General features: G+C 44.0%; 1 long non-coding RNA gene across 1 annotated transcript in view; it reads right to left on the bottom strand.

The window, feature by feature from the left end:
• Nucleotides 1–268: 268 nt before the first annotated feature.
• The window catches only part of LOC137547249 (uncharacterized), a 51,027-nt gene continuing 45,295 nt past the window's right edge, over nt 269–6,000 (bottom strand). Inside the window, exon 3 of the long non-coding RNA XR_011026537.1 lies at nt 269–347. This is a non-coding gene — a long non-coding RNA (uncharacterized lncRNA). The remainder of the gene's footprint in view (nt 348–6,000) is intronic.

The following is a 6,000-nucleotide window of genomic DNA, read 5'->3' as shown; positions in this document are numbered from 1 at the left end:
CAGGCGCAGTGGTTTTCTGACTTTAAAGTCAGAAATTCCAGAAGTGAACTGGAGGCGGGGCCGAAGCATCCCTTTAAGGTCCAGGCATTGGTATGGTCTTTCTAAAAAGGCATGCTTTAGAGCAAAGGTAGAAAGCCCTAGTGAGGTTTTCCAGCAAAAATTCCTACAAAGTTAGACAGTCCTTACCTCAGAAAAGAGCCGAAAGACCCTTGGAGAGGTCTTCTTAGAAAATGAGGTCCTCACCTTAAAACAGAAGGACCCCTGAAGAGGGCTGGATACTATGTGAGGCTCCTATAGACTTCTGTGGGGGATTTTGCCATGTTATTACATTTCACATTAGATGTCCTCTGTAACAATGGTGGAGAGTAGTTTATGTTTTTTCATTTATATTATCCGTCCACAACTATCATTTGCAATTTTCTGAAGTTCTTACAAAAAGGAAAGCATACTTTGCTATAACTGACTTTGTCAGTTATAATATGACCACCAGATTCTAGAGGTCACTACTGGAAGACAGAACATAACCCGTCTGGTATACTGAGTGACCAAATCACTGTACCAGAGAAGGGGGTGACAGGATTTTGTCTCAAGACACCTGACCTGACTGCAGGGCCCAGAGGATGCAATACCAGGTTCCCCTCAGAAAAGGTAAATGATCACACTTACTTTTTGGGGGCTGCTACCTCAAAATACAGTATAGGTATGTGTTTCTAAATGTACATTTTAGTATCTGTGTGGATAAAACCAAATATAAGTAGACATCTCACATTTATCCAGCAACCATTGTTTTTAGATGGGTGTACATTTATTTTCTCAGAACTCGGTGCATTTTCCATTTGACCTTTTGTGAGAAATCACAGCTTATAACTCAGTGCTTCTTGCAGGATGACATTACTGCTGGATCTGTGACTCCCATCTGTATGCATACTTCACTTTCCACACTACTGCACCCATTCTCATGAGATAGCCTCTCAGCTGGACAGACATGGAATCAGCCAGTAGCAGTAGTCCTTGTCCTCATATAACTCGGATGAATATCAGAAAGGGAGCTATGTCATTATGAATCAACTTCTGTTATATGTGATATCATCTAACAATGGATTTACATTTCAAAAAGCCATTAGCATGTTAAGGCATGAGTTACCTCAAATACTTAGGTGCACTCCAATCTTATGACTCACTTGCTTTAGTTTTGTATGTAAATGAATGTCTATATATGAATTACACATATAGAATCCGTGCTACAATGTTATAAATAAATACTTAATTCTATGTGATTAAATTATTCAGTCACTTGAGTAACTGGGGGAAGCAGCCGCCGCAGGGAGGAGTGGTCTGGACTTCTTCATTCCTGCTCCATTGCTGAGGTAAGCCCTGTCACTACTGTCACGCTGATCTGTATAGGTGGCAGAACCGGGGAGCAGAGGAGGGGGCCCTACTGGAGGAAGGAAATAATCCAGGCCCCTCCTCCCCACCGGGCACAGTCCTAAGGAGGAGGAGGGGGCTGAAAGAAGAAAGGGGGCTCACAAAAGGTTTTGCACAAGAGGCCCATCAGGCATAGTTACAACCCTTGTTCAGACCAGCTATGTAGTTTTTGGTTGTTTCTCATGTGTAACCTAAGTAGACATGAGTGAGGATAGGTTCACAAAATGCAAAACTGTCCCGGCATGTTTGGGGGGAATGTGCCCTTAACTTACCCATGTTGCCGCCTCTCGCTGCTGCAATTTACTTTGCTCTCTCTGTTCCTGACACTTCTGCCTTGACAGTTGGAAGGCAGGAAAATTAAGTGCAGCATGTGACCCAGGCGTGAGAGGCAGCAACATGAGTAATTGAACCTTCTCTATTGCAGTCCTTGCTATTTCTCCCACAGAAGTCTGTCAGCTGAATCTGCTAGCATGTGGCCTGCTTCACACAGATAGTCTCATAAACATTTAGATCAGTTGTTCAGACACTGTTTCACTGTGGGAGGGAATGGGTGGAAGAGGGAAGGAGGGACTAAACTACTACTTTCAAAGGAAACCCTCATAGGAAATAGGACAACATAAAAACTCCATACAGATAGCATCCTCGAGGCACAGAAAAGCTCTCGGCTGCCTATAAGCTGTACTGCTGATTAGTGGAAATAAATAAATGATATGCTCCATTTATTTCTGATGGAGTACTGATGTTCATTGGAGAAATGTGAAATCACACAATGATATTAGGCTTTTCTTCATATCATTCACCCATCTGCAGCAAATGACAGCTACTGCTTATCTACTTCACACACATCCGCCTCTCTGTGCCTATAGGCCATTCGTGTCAAACTCAAGGTCCGCAAACCTACTGCGGCCCTCCCTGCCATTTTATGTGGCCCTTAAGAGCTTCAAATGTGCATCATTTAAGCAGTAAAATAATAAAACACACTGGCTTCCCATCTAGAGCACACTGGTGACAACGCTTCTGGTTGAAACAACGTCAGTTTGAGCTGGGATGCAGTGACAACTATCAGAACCCTCCAGCAAAAACTACATAGCAGAGTAGTGAAGCAGAGCAGTGTAAAATTTACCTGCCCCAGCACTGCATTGCATCTCTTCTGTTCTTCCCAGCAGCTGCATGCTCTCTGTGTCTCCATAACTGCAGCTCCCGATCATATGACATTCATTGGGAGCCAGAGGTATGCAGCATGGGAATGTGGCTGTCAGGAAGATCAGAGGTGACTCAAAGCAGCACTGGAGCAGGTAAATATTAAACTGCATACAAGGAGGGAGAGAGAGGAGAGGAGAGGAGACCGGCACTGCATTCATTATTTATTCCATATTGTAGCAAAGAGGTTAAAACACGTGACAGTGTAAATGATCGAACATATTAGTTGCTGAAGTGTTGAGGGTGGCGGTGGGTGCTGGGCACTGGGTGCCTTACAGCCGTTTCGCGCGGGTATGCGCTTCCACGGAGGCTCTAGTGCGGGCTGGGTGCTGGCCGGTTGTTTAAATACACTATATGGTCAGCATTCGGCGCGTACGCGCCAAAGAGAACCGCCCACTTCCTCTCGGAATCTCCAATAGTGCGCTGGAACGCATATGCAATCCAGCTGGAGTTTCCTGGAGGATGACGTCACCCCTCTACGTCTGCCCAAGCAGTCCACACTTATTAGGTGGCTGCTAGATGCAATTGCATATATAGGCAGTGTATTGGAGGGGTGATCGCCATCTTGTGGCCAAATTTGAGAAAGCAGTGGTAGAAAATTTTTTTCATGTGCATAAAAACTTGATAAATCTTGTGGACAGTGAATATTTCATATTATTCAAAAACAGTTACACGCTGATACATAATGGTGCGAGTGCTGAACATAATTAAGATGTGGAAACTGACCACAATATATTAAAGTGCTAATGTGCAAAAAGTTATGCTTGCAGAAAAATGGCAATTAGAGTGAAGTATTGGCTAAAAAGAAAGCTGCAGATATGCACGCTTTCATGAATTGGGAAATGGGGCGAAAGGAGGGACAAAGGACCTTTAATTAGATATTAAGACATTAAAATAAGCATCACAACTGAACCATATTTTTAAGTGGTGTAAAAAATGGACCTACAGGGAACCTGTATACACATAATTTGTGTATAAAGGCATACACTTTATATTCTATAGTGTGGCTTGCTTCTGATGAAAATTAATTCAGGGGCTAGGGAGGAATACAACCACGAACACTTAATCCCAGCACTTGATGTGGTTGTGGGGCATAGATTAGCATTGTATCATGGGTCTAAAAAACAGGATAAATTGGCATAATCATTTAGTCCCAATGCACCCATGGCGTCTGTACGTATTATGAGCAGGACTTCCTCTCTTTTCAGTTTCTTCTCTCTGTCCCCACCACGTAATAGGGGGGGTACTTGTAGTATACTGGCAAAGGTCATCAATCTTGCATTTCCTTCATGAGCTTCTCTCATATGTCTAATCAGACGTGGGGAGCCATGTCCCGATCTTATCGAATTAAAGTGTTCTCTGAACCGTCTATTGACAGATCTAGTGGTTTCCCCCCATGTAAAACCGGCCGCAGGGACACCATATCGAGTATACAATAAACTCGGTTTGGCAGGTAAAGAATGATTTAACCGAGCGGCGTAAGGGTCCTAGTTGGTAACTGGTTCCGGTGCGCATTTGTGGGCAAGAAATACAATGGCCGCATCTATGGTTGCCCTGCGGCCTGAAGTTGGATAACCAGGTTTCTGTTTGGGGACTCTGAAATTCACTTTTACTTATCTGGGAGCCTATTGTGGGAGCACGCCTAAATGAAAATAGAGGCCCATCATTAACCAGACTTTTGAGCAAAGGATCTCTGGTGAGGATCTCCCAATTCTTTTTGATGGCTTTTTTTATCTGTTCTGCCATTCCAGTGTAGTCAAATGAAAAGAGGGCTTTAGTCGTGACATCCATACCTTTCTTACAGGTGGTACTTAGCAAGTCTTCTCTGTTTAAGTCTTTAGACTGAATAACAAAATCTGTGTCGCGTGCGTTGTTACGACGCAGTCGGAGGAACTGGGCATAGGGCAACGAGCGGGTGATATGGTCAGGATGGAAGCTTTTCTTATGTAACAATGCATTGGATGCTGTTGCTTTTCGGTATCCTCTAGGGATTAACTTATCCTCATCGATGACTAACTCTAGATCTAAGAATGCTATCCTTTCCTGGGAAGTAGTGGCAGTGAAGATCATGTTGGCCGTGTTATTATTAATATAATCCATGAAGTCATTAAAGGTGTCACAAGTCCCGGACCAGAATACAAGGATGTCATCCACGTACCTGGACCATGCCCTGAGTTGGCCGACGAAAGGGTTACGATTGGAGTGGATGTACTCCTCTTCCCACCAAGCTAAAAAAAGATTAGCGTAAGTGCATGATACAGCTGTGCCCATGGCAGTGCCCGAAACCTGCCAGTACCACTTGCTGTCAAAAGTGAAGGCATTATGTGTTGGCACAAATTGCAAACACTCACATATAAAATCTTTATATGTCTCATCCTTACCGGTGCGATCCAAAAATGATCGTATCGCTCTGATTCCTAGATGGTGTGGAATACGACTGTACAAGCTCTCAACGTCGACAGCTGCAAGCACGTCTCCATGATACCATTGGAGCTCTTCCACGCCTTTCAAGACATCAATTGTGTCCGCCAGGTGGGAGGGCACAAGATCTAATAGGGGTCTCAGGACATGGTCCAGATACCTGGACAACCTCTCCGTGGTCGACCCCATTCCAGAAACGATAGGGCGACCCGGAGGGTTGGTCCGGGACTTGTGCAGCTTCGGTATATGGTACCAGATGGGCTTGGTAGGGTGTGTTGGCAAAAGGCCATGGGCTAAAGTGGGTGGTAACACTCCTCGTTCAACACCCTTTCTTAATAGTGACCTAAGTAGATTCAGGTAATGTAGAGTGGGGTCTGAAGGTAGGCTTAGATATGTTTTAGTGTCTTGAAGCTGTCTTAATGCCTCGTTGCGGTATTGTTCTGCCGTCATCACAACAATTGCTCCTCCTTTGTCCGCTCTTCTTATTTGTAGATCAGGTCTATTCCTTAACCATTTCAAGGCTGTTTGCTCAGAGATAGACAAATTGCTTTCCACTTTTGGGTAGATCTCTGCTTTTAATTCTTTTTCAATGACTTTCTGGAAAATATCAAGACCTGAGCCTGCCTGAATAGGGAATGGTGCTGTTGATTTGCAAGGTCTAAAGCCAGCATTTGGGTTCATTAAGCTATCATTAGACTGGGATTCTAATTCTGTCAGAATGTTTAGATTTTGTTGATCCTGGCTTGTCCAGGTGACCGATGGGCTAAATCCTAAAGGGCCTACTTTGGCGTTTCCCCAATACATAGTGCGTGGTTCTTCCGTTGGGGTTTGTTTCTTGAGAAAATGCAATTTGATATTCAATCTCCGAATATTTTTGTACAGGTCTATCTTGAAGTGTGCGAAGTCAAAATCCGTTGAGAGGCTATAATTGAGTCCTCTCTGTAGTAGCTCGAT

This window comes from Hyperolius riggenbachi, chromosome 1 (genome assembly GCF_040937935.1).
Source record: "Hyperolius riggenbachi isolate aHypRig1 chromosome 1, aHypRig1.pri, whole genome shotgun sequence".
Lineage (NCBI taxonomy): Eukaryota > Metazoa > Chordata > Amphibia > Anura > Hyperoliidae > Hyperolius > Hyperolius riggenbachi.
Note: the sequence above shows the minus strand (reverse complement) of the source record. Positions and strands in the feature narration are given on the sequence as shown.